Below are 15,448 nucleotides of genomic sequence, written 5' to 3'. Positions count from 1 at the left end.
AAGGCTGGATGAGTGGTTACCAATTCTTTTAATTTCTGTTTGTTATGGAAGGTCTTTATTCTGCCTTCATTCATAAATGAGAGCTTTTCAGGGTATAGTATTCTGGGTTGACAGTTTTTTCTTTTAATATTTGGAATATATCTCACCATTTTCTTCTTGCCTGTAGGGTTTCTGATGAGATGTCAGCTGTGAGTCTAATTAGAGATCCTATGAAAGTAATCTGATGCTTCTCTGGTTCACATATTAGAATCTTTTCCTTTTATTTTACTGTGAGAAGTTTGAATACAATGTGTTGTGGTGAAGATCTTTTCTGATCATGTGTATTAGGAGTTCTATGAAGTTTTCTGTAATTATTTTACTAAGAAGGTTTCTACACCTTCAGGAACTCCTAAGACCTGTATGTCGGGTCATTTGATAGTACCTCATGAGTCTCCAACATTTTTTTTTAGTTTTCTGATTTTTTTTTCTTTTACTTTTTTTGGTTTGACTAAAATTTACAGAGAATTTGTCTTCTAACTCAGATATTCTTTCTTCTGCTTCACCAATTCTGTTGTTAAGGCTTTCCACTGCATTTTTTTAATTTGTTCTGTTGAATTCTTCATTTCTAAAATTTTGTTTTGATTTCTTTTTTAAAAAATCTCAATTTCAGGAGAAAAAATTTCTTTCATGTGATGTACGGATTTCTTTAGTTAATGGATTTGCTTCTGACTACTTCTATGTAATCCTACAATCAACTTTTTAAATTCTGTTTATGACATTTCATCAGTCTCTTCATTTTTACATTCTGGTATTGAAGTGTTGTTGTGTTCCTTTGGAGGCATCATGTTGTCTTTCTTATTCTTGTTTCTTGAATTGCTTTATTTATTTTTAGGCATTTGTGTAGATACTTTTATATTTTTAAAGATTTATTTATTTATTTGAAAGTCAGAGATACATAGAGATAAGAGAGGCAGAGAGAGAGGTCCTCTATCTGCTGGTTTACTCCCCAATTGGCCGCAATGGCCAGAGCTGTGCCAATCCAAAGTCAGGAGCCAGGAGCTTCTTCTGGGTCTCCTATGCAGGTTCAGAGGCCCAAGGACTTGGGCCATCTTCCACTGCTTTCCCAGGCCATAGTAGAGAGCTGGATTGGAAGTGGAGCAGCCAGCACTCAAACCGGTGCCCATGTGCATTAACCCACTGTGCCACAGCTCTGGCCCCTTGTGTAGATACTTGTTGGTTTATTTCTTTTTTCCCCTGTGATGGCTTTTATCTTTGGACTATGCCTCTGGTTTTCAGGCACTGCAGGCGGTGGCTTTACCCACCGTGCCTCAGCGCCAGCCCCCTCCATCAACTTTAAGTGTGAGTTAGAACACGTAGCTGAAGTGTGGTGCCTGGATACCTGCCATTCGCCAGTTACTCTGCTGTGTACTTTGCATACTTCAAGAACACAATTAGGCTTGTGTTTCTTTTATCTGGGTAATGAGTTCTGTGTCTTTCCTCTCTTCCTTCAGATGAACTGAAGCACATTATTGGGGCTGAGACGACACAGAAAGGTATTCTTCGTGTTTTTGAAGTGTTTCGGCACAACCAGTTAAATCAGAGAATGGTTTATGTCTTCTTGGAAGGTTTCTAAAACCTTATTTCCACAGTACAAATTCCGTGAACTTTTCAACAAACTGCATTCCCGGTCAAAGCAGATACAGAAATACAAACAGAAACTTCAGACTCCTCGAGCGCCTTCTTTATAGAGAAGGTGACACTTCAGTCTGTGAAGCTGGGGTCCGCTTCTCCAGGACTGATGGTCTGGACAGATCTTCTGGGGCTTAACTCATATACGGTCGTGTCTGCACCAGTCTTGTAGTGTCTCCAAATAGATTATTAATACATCCATAATACTGTGGTTCTTCTCATCCTCATCTGGAATGTAGCCACTGCCAAGAGAGGTTTCTGTCTCAGATGATTTGGTGCAAGTTTGCAACAGTGACAGATACATTGGCTGGTTTGTTTAACAGCTGGAGAATGCAGTGTATGCTTTGAAGGGATTTGCTCTGCATAAGAATTGTGTGGGTCTCTGTCAGTGTTTTGATATAGGGTAGATTAGCCAGGTAGCCGATCTTTAAGTTGTCTACTGGCATTCTGTGTGCAAAAGGAAGCAAGGCGTGGCTGTCCTTTCAGGTTCAGAATGACTCGTTTTGTCTCTAACAGATTACTGGTTATGCAGGAGGGGGAATTTGTTGGAAGAACTGCCAAATACGTTTTGTCCTTCTAAAAATATGGAAATTAAAAGACAACAGTACTCTATTGAAAGTTTCGATATGATAATTTAAAATTGTGTGATTTACACATGCCTTAGGTAACTGCAAACTTGGCAAATTAGAGGATTAATGAGCTTATTAGTCATATGTAAACATACAAATTCCTAATTCTGTTACAGTGTACATATATCAAAATAAATAATGAAGACAACTATAGTTTTTAAAAATATGCTTTTATTTATATTTCACATAATGTAAGATTCTACTAAATAAAGCTAATAGGCAAAATTCCTTGGTGTATACATTTAAGTCCCTAAAATAACTTTATACCAAGAAAGCAAAATACCATTCCAGTTTTGAAGACTGCATTTCCTGTAGTTTTTTCACTCTCCATTTCGTCCATCTTGGAAGTCTTCATATCCCTTTTATGCAGGATTTCTGCATAATTTTAACACTTCCATTGACGAGGGATTTGAATGTGCCAGCTATTTTTGTTTTAAAAATAATTAACACTAAAACCTTAAAATAGTGAAGCTACTTTTCAGACCACTGAGCCAAGATCCTGGTATTAAATGAGCGTATCGGTGCTTAAGATAAAGGGACAGAGTATTGGTATCCCAGTTATTTGGGATTATTTGGGATATTCATTGCGAATCTTAGTATCTGATGCAAGATGGGATCTTGAATTAGGACCTGAGTGGAAACACTTTGATGCCACCGCCGCTGCAGCATTACTCGCTGAAGCCCCCTTCCAAAGTATAAGAGCCAGGAAGACGATGGGTAGATTGAGGAAGCAGTGGGAGCTGAGAAACTACTGATGAAGCATGTGTGTAGGGGCCTGGTGCACATTCCTTTCAGACAAGGTCAAGAACGGAGGACTCTGTCCTGCACCTCTGTATGCTAAATGGTAGTATCTAGAATAACCAGACTGGTCTTGGACTTCTAGAAATGACAGTGTATTGAAGACTAAGCCTCCCCCTGGGTGTGTCTAGCAATACTAGACAAATGAATGTTGTAGTTAAGACATTGGGTGAACTGCGAAGGCAAAGGAAAACCGAAGCAGGCAGATCCCAGACAGACGGGATGTCCCTAAAGTGTGTGTGCTGCAAAGTAGCTGGGAAGCCAAATGGAGCTCTGAGCTGTCTCCTAAGGTGAGGGGACCAATAGAGGATCTCTAGGTCCAGCAGAGCTGGTGGGGGTGGGGGTGGAGTGCAGTGTTGGGAACATTTACAACTTCTAGCAGAAGGGGCTGTACCTCAGCAATAAGGGCAAGTTGTAAAAGTAACTGAGAAGCCGGTGCTGTGGCATAGGGGGTTAAGCTGCTGCCTGCAGTGCCGGTATCCCATATGGGTGCTGGTTCGAGACCCGGCTTCTCCACTTCTGATCCAGCTCTCTGCTATGGCCTGGGAAAGTAGTGGAAGATGGCCCAGGTCCTTGGACCCCTGAACTTGCGTGGGAGACCCGGAAGACGCTCCTGGCTCCTGGCTTCGGATTGGCGCAGCTCTGGCCATTGCGGCCAATTGGGGAGTGAACCAATGGATAGAAGACCTCCCTCCCTCCCTCCCTCTGCCTCTCCTTCTCTTTCTGCGTAACTCTTTCAAATAAATAAATAAATAAATCTTTCTAAAAAAGTATCTGAAAGACTGAAACTCTGCTTTGAAAAGCTCAAGCCCAGATTGGATTATGTTGAGTGCTGGTACTCTGACTGGCTAGCCTTGCTCCTCTGACCAAAAATGGTAAAAAAAAAAAAAAAAAAAAAAAAAAAAAAAAAAAGAAAAAATCTTGGGAGGAATGTGACATCACATGGAATCTGTCATTCAATTTATTTTATTATGTAATGTCGCTCCCCCTCTTCGTGGAGGAACGACACAGGACCCTGCGTTGTTCTTTTGTCTGCTCAGCCCTCCCCGGGTTTGCTGCTGGTTCTTCCCGGGTTGGCTACCGACCCTTCCACCTCCGTGGAAGGGTGGTTCCCCCTAGCCACTTTCCCCACTTCCGCGGGGGAGCGGCATACCGGCCGGCTCTCTCGGGGGCTGCACAGGTGTTCCTCTTAGATGTTCCTGGTGCATGTTGTCTCTCTCCTGCTTTATAGTCCTCTTCCACCAATCCCAACTCTGCTAGCCACACGCCGAGTACGCTGCTCTCCTCCAATCAGGAGCAGGTCCTGCTGTTTATTGGTTGAACTGGAGGCAGCTGTGTAGAAGCTGTTTCCTCCTCTCCCAGCGCCATATTGTGGGAGAGCAGATGCATAGAATAAGTCTTAATTCCAGCAACAGTCTAGTCCGAGTTGCTCCCAGTTGCTCCCCACATGTAAGAAAATAGAAACAAAGGAAGAAAAAGATATTAGAAATCAATCCACAACAGTTCACTTACTGGAGTTTTCAGGCATGGGGTTAAAAATGACTACAGGTGTTATTTCAGTAAAATAGTTAAGATGAGAAACTAACCTTTGTGAAAATAGTAAGATGCAAATTCAAGCACAAAAAATAGAATATTTTAAAAAATAAGACAATGATTTCCCCAAATTTCATGTTTATCTGCTAATTTAATAATATTTGTTGGGGTATGTGTTTTGGTGCAGTGGCTTGAACTGCTGCTTGGAAAATCTGCATCCCATATTGGAGTGAGGTTGGAGTCCTGGCTCTTGATGCTTCCAATCTAGCTTCCTGTTGTTGACTCCTGGGAGGCAGAAGAGAATGGCTCAAGTATTTGGCCACCGCAAACCACATGGGAGACCCAGATGGGTTTCTGGCCTTGCCTAGTCCTGGCTGTTGGAGCTGCTTGGTGAGTGAATCAATGGATAGAATATTCTCTCTCTCTCTCTTTCAAGTATGTAAAAGTATTTGATGGATCCAAGCTTTTTGTAGTTACAAGGATTAATTTATGTTTGACTCTCAAAGTCATTTTTGAGCTTAATTAACTTCATGAAAATGCTGGGTAGCATGTTCATTTTTTAAAAAAAGAATAAATTATGGAAAATGGTATTGTAAAGATTTTATGTATCTCTAAATGTCATCATCAAATCTTTGCAACAGTGTAAAGCTGAGAGTGTGTATTTTCAGATCAGAAGCTTAAGTCAATCATTATATAATTAGTGCAAAAGCAAAAAATCTGAGAATTCTGTAGGCAAGATTACTTTAAAATCATGTAAAACCCTCTATAACTCTCATTAAGCCTTATTTTATGTCAATAAACTCATTTCTTCCAGCTAAAGGATTTATTTAACCTGTTAAATATATTTGAAAGGAGTTCATATAACTTCATAATATTTTAATTTTATTTCTTAGTTTTCAATTTTTTAAAATAAAAAAAATTAATAGTAGTGTTCCAAAGTCTCACATATTAAGTAAAAATTTCAAATGATAGAATTGAAATTCAGCAGTAGTGTTCAACAGTCTCAAATATCAAATTAAGGGGCCGGCGCTGTGGCACAGTGGGTTAACGCCCTGGTCTGAAGCACCGGCATTCCATATGGGCGCTGGATCTGGTCCTAGCTGCTCCTCTTCCGATCCAGCTCTCTTCTGTGGCCTGGGAAAGCAGTAGAAGATGGCCCAAATCCTTGGGCCCCTGCACCCAAGTGGGAGACCCGGAAGACGCTCCTGGCTCCTGGCTTCGGATTGGCACAGCTCCAGCCATTGCGGCCAATTGGGGAGTGAACCATTGGATGGAAGATTCTCTCTCTCTCTCTGCCTCTCCTCTCTGTGTAGCTCTGACTATCAAATAAGTAAATAAATCTTTAAAAAAATCAAACTACAAAAAATTCAGTAATTTCAACTCATTTCCTTGAGAGTCAACTTACCTCCTTTCACAGGATAAGATAAACGAAGTCTTCTTCCTGTTATTGAGCATTTTATAAAATAGTCTGCCAATAATGGGATTACTCTTAATTTTATGAATAAAAATAAGAACATCTGTTGCTTACTGAGTCTGTCACTATAATTCTAAGTAATTAATTGTCAGGAATAATATGAATTTCTAAAACATTTGGTGCTCCATTTTTTTTTGACAGGCAGAGTGGACAGTGAGAAAGAGAGAGACAGACAGAAATGGTGATCCATTTTTAAACCTACTGTAAACCTATGTTGCTATAAACCAATCATAGTTGCAGCTTCATCTTTTGAATAAGCAATAATAATAGAAAAGTTAACACTTTTTCCAATTATTGTTGAGTTTCAAATATAGACAACTCTTTTATATCATGAATAAACTCTGTATTTTTTAAACATCTATTTTTATTTATTTGAGATACAGAGTTACAGAGTCAGAGACTGGGGTGGGGTGGGGTTTTCCATCTGCTGGTTCACTCCCCAAATGACTGAGTTTCTGTCTGACCCAGGGCCAGACATTGTGGGCATTTGGGGAATGAGCTACTGTATGGGAAATTTCTCTCTCTCTCTCTGCCTTTCAAATAACATAAAATACAGATTAGGAACACATACAATGGGTATGCCACAGTCCAGCAATGGGAAAAAAAATCCATCAAGACTAGAGAATGTTAGAAAATAAAATGACCTCTCTCTTTGGGTCTGGATCCAGAAAAATACTACTTTGTTTCCTAGACTGTCCCTAAATTATTTAATATGTGTAGCCTTACCCGTAAAGCTGTCAGATACACATGAAAATACTACAACATTTAAATTTAGAGGAAAGATGTGGGCTAAGAGTGAAACATAAGAGGATGATTAGAAACCAGTGATATATTTTAAATGTCAGGGTTCTATCAGAGCAGCTTCTGCAGCAAACAGAGGCAATAAAATCTTCCGTTCAAATCCATTCTCAGGGGGTGCAGTCCCAGGGAAGTGGAAGTAAGGAAATAGGAATGAAATTGAGAAGGAACCAGGGCAAGTACAAGCGCTATAGAGCTGGCTGCCATTAGCTTTCCAGGCAACTGTCTCACAAGACCATTTTTGGAGAGGCCACGTGAACAGAATTTCTGGAAAGTCTGGGGACAGCAAAGAGAAGAATTTATCTGGAAGCCACCTTTTCCTACTGGTCAAAGATTTACCCAGCAGGGGGATAACTTCACAGGATAATAACAACATATTCCCAGGTGCATACAGTTGGTCATTAAGAGTCCACAGCTTCTCATGCCCTCGCAGTAGTGGAGACGCTGGGGAGGAGAGAAGAGGCAGGCCACTGTGGGTTTGTGCCATGGAAACTGAGCAAAAACAAGTGGCTGAGGGCCCAGGAGGTGGGAGTCGCTGAGTGGATCTAAGGAAGAGAGTGTGAGACTCTTGCCTGGGCAGCCCAGCGTTGGAATGCCTGGCCCCTAAAATAACTCACCCGCACATAGGGAATCGTTGAGGCTCCCTTTTTTGCCTCCTTTTAGGCACCAGGACACATACAGATCCTCCTCCTCCTTGAGCAGATGAGGACCCATCTGCTGTAAGATATATTTGATAGAAAGTAACTGACAGGTTCAACCAACAAATCAAGGAAATGTACTAGTTCAGATAAGAGGAAGTCCGGGTGGTGGTGGTTCCAACGGCTAAGTCATGCTTAAACTTCCAACTTTCAAGTGATCTACCACCTGCCCAGATAGATTTATTTGCCTCCCTGCCTCCCTCCCTGCCTTCCTCCCTCCCTCCCCGCCCCTCGCTTGCTCATTTTCCCTCCCTCCCTCCCTCCCTCCCTCCCTCCCTCCCTCCCTCCCTTCTTTCCTTCCTTTCTTCCTTTTTTTGTACAATGAAATAGTCATATGTAGTATGTTCCAACATCATTAATTTTTCTGAGTTCCCTTTACGTGCCAGCTTCAGCACTCTGCAGTATAGAAGCCAACTGCTTTGTCAGCTATTTCACACTACCTATGAAAAGTTGCCAATTTCTCAGCTAGAAAAATTAGTGGGATTCTTATTTATTTCTTCTCCATCTCTGGCACCTGAACAAATCAAAACTTCCCTGTTCCCTTATGTACTGTAGCTCCTCTTCCTTAATCATGTTTTGTAGTTTTAGGATTTCTGCTTGCTAGCAAAGCCAACACGGCTAACTGAAGCAGAAGTTCATCTATTGAACAGGTACCTAGGCTGACAGAATCTATGGGCAAGAGGGTAAACAACTCGAGCAGAAACCAGAACAGGATAGGCAGAGTCCACATCGCTGCTGGCAGCACAGTCACTCTACAGCTGGATCTGTCATCCCTGGCTCAGTGCACCTGCCCTGCCCAGCCCTGGCGTACAACCTCACCCATCCGTTTGGTGATGACTTCTCATCACAGGTCTTTGCTGAAAATCACAAACAATTAATGATACTTGAATTTCAGAAGTGGAGACTGTTATAAATGACTTGTTTCAGTTATTATCCCTAAAGACCTGGTTTTTCAAATAATGAATTTAAAAACGCTGTCCAATAGCAAATTTAATTATTATGCAGTCTAGATTTCTCTGTTGGAGCTTCACTATAAATGACTGATGTTGTCTCCCCATTGGTTTTACTTCAGTTTTAGTAAAAAATATCAGGTAATTTAAATTTTCTGACAGACTATTTGCTATGGTTTTTGGCAGCTAAAGGAATAAGCGTATTCAGCATGCATAGCTTGAAATTAATTGTAATTAAATCAAATCAGCTAACATCTCTAGGTACTCAACCAGAGAGAAAGTGACTTAACCACTTATTAGATTGTATTTGTTATTTTGTGACATTGTGCTGATGGACACCCTGAGAAATCCAAGATGAGATATGTAATGTAATAAACCTCACGTGATTATCCACAGAGCAAAATCTACTTTTATCTAAGCTGTCCAGATTTTTTAGTACCAGCTAAGGAGGTGGCTTGTGTTATCCATGCTAGTGTGATTATAGATAGGTAAAAAATGGGGGCTCATTTCAGCCTGGAGGGTCTCTCTTCCAAGGAACCCCCAAACTGTGACTACATTTTATGTATGTTTTTGATGTATTTAGTTAAATACTCATTCAGAAAACTTAATTTTGGAAATTGGCTCTATAAGAAACACATGAACAAAATGTTGACTGATTTTTAATAATCTGCCAGCATCTTAGATGTTATGTTGAACAAGTCAAAAATCTTCATAAACACTATCGTGTCTCCAGTGAGACTGAGTTAGGGGTTTTACAAAGGAAAAAAGCAGATCCCAGAGGGTCCTCTGAATTGCTTGTATTCACAACATTAATGAACAGAATCAATGATGAGATTATTTTGCTTTTAGTACAGTATAAGGAAGCTGTCCCCACTGGGCTCTTTGCCATCACTGCATGGTTGCATGAGATAGGCTGCTCACTACCCTCATTCTGCTGAAATTGCCTATGGAAAACTCTATCCAAATAAACCTAGAAATGTAATTTTTTTTAATCTAACCAAGCAGAAAGGCCAAGGATAATGTGTGATGTGCTGAGACTGGATTCCAGTTAATTATGAAGGATTTATAAATGGTTTCATTGCAGGAGGGATGACCTTGTGCTGGGCCAAGTGGCAGGATGCTGTCCCTGTCCCACCTGGAGGGCAGCTCTGGCAAAACAACATATCAGGACCAGCTGGAAGCCGGCTTGTCCACCTGCATGAGCCCTTTGGGAGATGCTTCAAAAGTGCCCATGGAAGCCTGGGGAATGCAGCTCTCTCCCTCCCCACTCGACCTCACCCCCAGCCTTTAAAGAGCTTTAGGAGCTCCCTGGGTTTCCGTGGCTGGAATGCCTTCTGCACTTGGCAGTCGTGAAACTGATTCAGATCCATTACAGACTTACCCTTGACCTTGGAAGGGTCAGGTGCTCTTTTTCAAGTGTCTGATGTTGTAATCCTCCTTGAGGGGTACAGATTGGAGGGAGGCGGTGACCTGTGACTTTTCTAGTCCCCTGGCTGACTGAGAGCCACATGTGCATTCCAGCACTGCAACTGTCCCCACACCTTCCCTAGAGGGCAGTCCACCTGCTCTCCCCAGCCGCCCCTTTGAAGTGGACGGCTTCCTTTCTCAAGACACCCCCATCACTCAACTTCCCACTCCACTGGCCTCTCCCTGTACTGTGGGGTAAACACACACACACACACACACACACACACACACACAGTAAACACAGACAGGACTCTAAGTTCAGACAATGGAAGTTGATGTGATTCTTTTTCATTTTGACTTCACAAAGTAGACGCAAGGTTTTCCATGCTTGTTAACATACAGGAATGACGCAAAGAAGCAAACATGTTAAATCAGGCCTTTGTTATGTGGTGACTTGAGGGTTATTCTTGTTTTTAAGATTTATTTCATAGGCAGAGTGAAACACACATACACACATGCCACACACACACACACACACACACATAGTGGATCTTTCATCCATTGACTCACTCCCCAAATGCCTGCAGTGGGCTTAAGCCAGGAGCCAGGAACTCCAGTTGGGTCTCCTACCTGGGTGGCAGGGGCTCTGGTACTTGAGTCCTCATCTGTTACTTCCCAGGTACATTAGTATGGTGCCATCTGGAAAGTGAAGGAGCCAGGATTCTAATAGGCCCTCTGAAATGGGGTGTGAGTGTCCCAAGTGGCGGCTGAACCAGCTCCACCACTGCGCCCTCCCCTGAGGGCCATTCTTTTTTTTCACACAGTTTTTGCAGAAATATATATATTTTTTTCACAACTGTAATTGTAGATGCAATTTTGTATTCTTTTAAAATCAGTATTTCACTCATGGATATTTTTCTGTGATGTCACTAATTATAATTTTTATTGCATGTAATCCCATCTAATTACATACCATAATTTATTTAACCATTTACCCACTGGATAATTTAAATGAGATTCTAGTTTCTTTTTTTTAGATAACTTTTATTTAATAATATAAATTTTGAAAGTACAACTTTTGGATTATAGAGGTTTCCCCCCCATAACCACCCTCTCACCCGCAAACCATCCCATCTCCTGCTCCCTCTCCCATCCCACCCTTCATTAAGATTCATTTTAAACTATCTTTATATATAGAAGATCAACTTAGTATATACTAAGTAAAGATTTCAACAGTTTGCACCCACACAGACACACAGAGTATAGAGTACTGTTTGAGTACTAGTTTTATCGTTAATTCTCATAGTACAACACATTAAGGACAGAGATCCTACATGAGGAGAAAGCGCACAGTGACTCCTGTTGTTGATTTAACAATTGACACTCTTATTTATGAAGTCAGTAATCACCCAAGGCTCTTGTCATGAGCTGCCAAGGCTGTGGAAGCCTCTTGAGTTCACAAATTCCGACCTTATTTAGACAAGGCCATAATCAAAGTGGAAGTTCTCTCCTCCCTTCAGAGAAAAGTACCTCCTTCTTTGATGGAGGGCCATTCCTAAATGTAAGCAGATGCCACATTATGATCCAGAATGGACGATTTCTTGCTATTTTTCTATTAAGATATAAAAACACCATTGTGAAATTCATACAGACTCATCATAATTGTCCAGTTTTTTCATCAGTTATCAAATTATATAGTGACTTACTGAACAGGCAGGAGTGTGCTTGTTGTGTGTTTGTCATTTTAGAACAATGATCAACAATGATGAATTACTTGAACTATGTATTATTATTATTTTTTTTTTACCAGCAAGCACTTGAAAGAACACAAACACAATCTTGGTTTCTCTACTTCTTCTAGCCATGGGAAGTTAACATGTTCACAGCCACGTGATCACTAGCATCACAGAAAGCAGAGCCTGAAATAATACCTTTTTGTATCTCTGGGATCTTGTTCTGTTGGGATGTCTAACACCACTTTCCATTCTAAAGCAGGGTCAGCTGAAAGGGATCAGGATGGAGTCTGGGTTGATTTTGTTAGTTTGGGAGAAGTTCCTTCGCCTCCAGGAGCCACAGTGTCAATGTCTCTGTCTCTGAGACACTGGAATGACTGCTCCTTTGTGAGGTTAAAGGAGAAGGCTTCACAAGCAGGGGCTGAGCTGTGCCGACTGCCTCTCTCTGGGAGAGGCTGTGGAAGTTCAGGAGACTGGCTTTTTCTCCAGGTCTTCCCGGCTCCTCAGTTGATTGCTCTCTCATTGTAGAGCAAGAAGCACCTCTGCCAGCAGTTCCAATGCCCCACCAAGCAGGGGTCTTTCAACAGTAGCATCAGCCATGTTACAGTACTTTTTCAACCATTTTGATCAAACTACCAGCTTCATGTTCAGAGCCTCCTGGATTGACAATGAGAAGTTTCCGTGAATGGCTGATGGCTCAAATGTTTTAACTGAAATCATGGCAACATGAGAGGCCTCACAGATTTTTCAGGTCCTACTTAATTATTCAAAATGTAAAATCTGTTGTTCTTTTGTTGAATAATTTTTACTAGTATCAGTTCTCTTTGAAGCCAAGTTTACATAAAAATTTATTAATCATTTTGTTTTTATGCATATTTAAATCAGTTACTGTTGTAGGACTTTTTTGCTGTAACTTCTTTAATTATTCTGAAAATGTTACAACTCACAAAAAGCTCATAAACTCCTAAATTCATTAAGTATCATAATTATTCTGCTCCCTTACACATTTCTCTCTCCTCAAGTCTTTGAAAATAGGATGCATAATCATGATACTTGTAAATTTTATTTTATTTTTCAAAGATTTATTTATTTTAAAGAGTTACGGGGGGGTGGGGAGAAAGATGTTTCATCTGCCAATCCAATTCCTGGATGGCCAAAATGGCCAGGGCTGGGCCAGGACAAAGCCAGGAGACAGGAGCTTTCTCTGGGTCTTCCACATGGATGCAGGGGCCCAAACACTTGGCCCATCCTTTGCAGCTTTACCAAGGTCATCAGCAGGAAGCTGGATTGGAAGTGGAGCAGCCAGGACATGAACTGGTGCCCATGTGGGATGCTGCCTTTGTAGGTGGCAGCTTTACCTGCTATGCCGCAATGCTTGCCCCATCACATTCCATAACTTCTAATGTCATTCTTTATGTTGACATGACAGGCTGGCCTTTTTACTTTCTTGATCCTTGAGTCTCTCCCTTAATACAGTGAATGGTTTCTGAATCACATCAGCCCCGCTGAGTTCAGGGCCCATCCATAAGTCAGAGAGTGGACACAGATGCCACATGGACAGGGATCATGGCAGGTCACACCAGGAGAGGAAGCCACAGCCATGGGCACACAGAGGGATAGTGAATGTTTGCTCAAAGATGAGTGAATGAATGAGAGAAGAATGGAAGCAAGAGAAGCAGTCCTGGGTGGGGTCACAGGGCTCCCAGCACAGAGTGCACCCCAGTCTATCCCACATTAAGCCCCTTCTACTGGGGGGAGAAGGGATGTCACACTGCACCTGCTCCACTCCCCCTCCAATCATACAGAACATTCCTGGGTCAGCAGAAGGAGGAGACCCCCCTAGGGAGGGCCTTCCTTGTCCCTGGGCCCCAGAGGACCTCCAAACTGCTGCCACGTGGCTGTTCATGGGCAAATGTTACAGGGCAAGATTCCCACATCTGTTCTTAGGCAGTGCTGTGCACAGCTGAACAGGAAGGCCTGGCTGTCTCCCATTTCTCTGATGGGGAAACTGAGGCTCAGAGTCTTGTCTGTAGTCAGCAGCTTGAAAGAGTGGCCATGACCATCCTGTCTCTCTGACTCTGCATCCTGAACTCAAGGCCCTGCTGAGGTCTCCATGGGACTCGGGGTCCGAGCGTCCTTCAAGGGCTGCACCCTCCCTGCCTGCAGCCTTCCGAGAAGTCAGGAGTTAGAGGCACCCCCATCTCAGGCTGTGTGTCCATGCATGTCAGGACCAGGAGTTCCGGGAACTGTAGGCCACAGAAACCTCTCCCAAGGCATCTGGGTGCAGTCTCATTATCAAGGGAGTCCCAGGGTTTATGGCAGCTTCTTGTCTTAAACCTGGCTCTGCTGCTAAGTAGACTGCAGAGAGCAGGGCCTCTAGCCTTAGTGGGGACCTCACATGCCCATGTCACTGAGTGGTCAGGACACAGTGAGAGACCCACGTGAGGACAGAGGCCTGCAGGGGCTCACCCCTCAGCTGTTCATACTCACATCTCCCCACAACAGCCCAGAGCTCGCATCTCTCTGGCCCCTGCCCCCTCTGTCCCCTGTGCTGGGGCAGCCCGCCTCTTTTGGACCCTACAGTTGATCAGGGAATCAGGCTACACCACTAGTCATGGTGAGATAACCCTCAGCTCAGCTTCCTGGGGGTGGGCTCCAGCCATTAGACCCCAGGACCTGGAACTAGACATGACCATGAGCTCATGACCTTGTGATGGGGACATTGGCTGTCCTGAGTGGCGTACACTCCACTCTGTGCATTCTCAGTGCTGGGGAGCACAGGTCTCTGGGGCTGTCCAAGCCAAGGCAGCCAAACTGAGCTGCCTGGGACTCTGCAGGGGAGGTGCACCCACTGCCACCCACTCCCTCCAGTTGGCCTGACCTGGGCTCCAGGCTGATGGGTTTGCAGGGTGCACAGGCATCAGGTGATTTGGGACATTTTCCAGAGGGACAGTCATGGGGCCAGTGCTGTCACTGGGTGTGATCCAGGCCATTCCCAGGAATACACACAGGTCAGCATTCCAGTGCCCCAGCTTCCTCCTCCACAGGCATCCCTCAGCCCTAGTGGGTCAGCTGAGAAGCCCATTAAGAAAATCCCTGTGGCTATAATCTCTTGATGAAATTCATAGCCTTCATACTCCCTCCTAGCTTTCTGTGATGTCCTTGTGTGCCCACAGGCCACACAGTCTGGCTCATGCTGGGGAGGGGAGTCCTCATCTGGGATCAGCACAGCCGTGACCTGGGTGGGGCTTCCCTCTCAGGGGGTTCCTGATCTGCAAATGGGGAGTGACAGCAGTGCTTCCCCATGGCTGAGATACGGGGCCCAGTGCACCTGGCCAGGGGCCCAGAAATCGCAGGAGCTCAGGGAAAGAGCAGTCACTGTCCTTGGGGACATCCTCTGTGTCTCCATCTTCCCAGCCATGACACATCCATCTCATCTGCACACCAGACAGTCTGGATCACATGGGGTCCTGGACAAGGCTCCCCTGTCTCCTGTGCAGTGAGCCAACCCCTGCTCTGCTTCTCTGCCAGTGACCCATTGTTGAGCACAGGGACAGAGACTGTGACAGCTTCTGTGTGTGGCCCATGGCTCTGAGGCTGTGCCCTAAGAACCACCTACCCTCTCCCTGTACACCCCTCATCCCAGAAGCTGGGGGGCTCCCAGTGTGTGCAGGGAGGTGCAGTGCATCGCTTTCCTTGTACCAGTGATGGCTGTGGGCAGGGCTGCCATCCCATTTCACAGATGAGGACATTGAGGCTG

At 43.6% G+C, this 15,448-nt stretch overlaps 1 protein-coding gene across 1 annotated transcript in view; it reads left to right on the top strand.

Moving 5' to 3' along the window:
• The first annotated feature begins 5,010 nt into the window (after positions 1–5,010).
• LOC138845844 (endogenous retrovirus group K member 10 Gag polyprotein-like) overlaps positions 5,011–15,448 on the top strand; it is a 37,854-nt gene continuing 27,416 nt past the window's right edge. Inside the window, exon 1 of the mRNA XM_070059561.1 lies at positions 5,011–5,018. The gene's annotated coding sequence lies outside the window, so the exon portion shown is untranslated. The remainder of the gene's footprint in view (positions 5,019–15,448) is intronic.

The sequence above is a fragment of the Oryctolagus cuniculus genome, chromosome 16 (genome assembly GCF_964237555.1).
Source record: "Oryctolagus cuniculus chromosome 16, mOryCun1.1, whole genome shotgun sequence".
Taxonomy (NCBI): domain Eukaryota; kingdom Metazoa; phylum Chordata; class Mammalia; order Lagomorpha; family Leporidae; genus Oryctolagus; species Oryctolagus cuniculus.
This window is presented reverse-complemented; position numbering and strand designations above follow the sequence as displayed.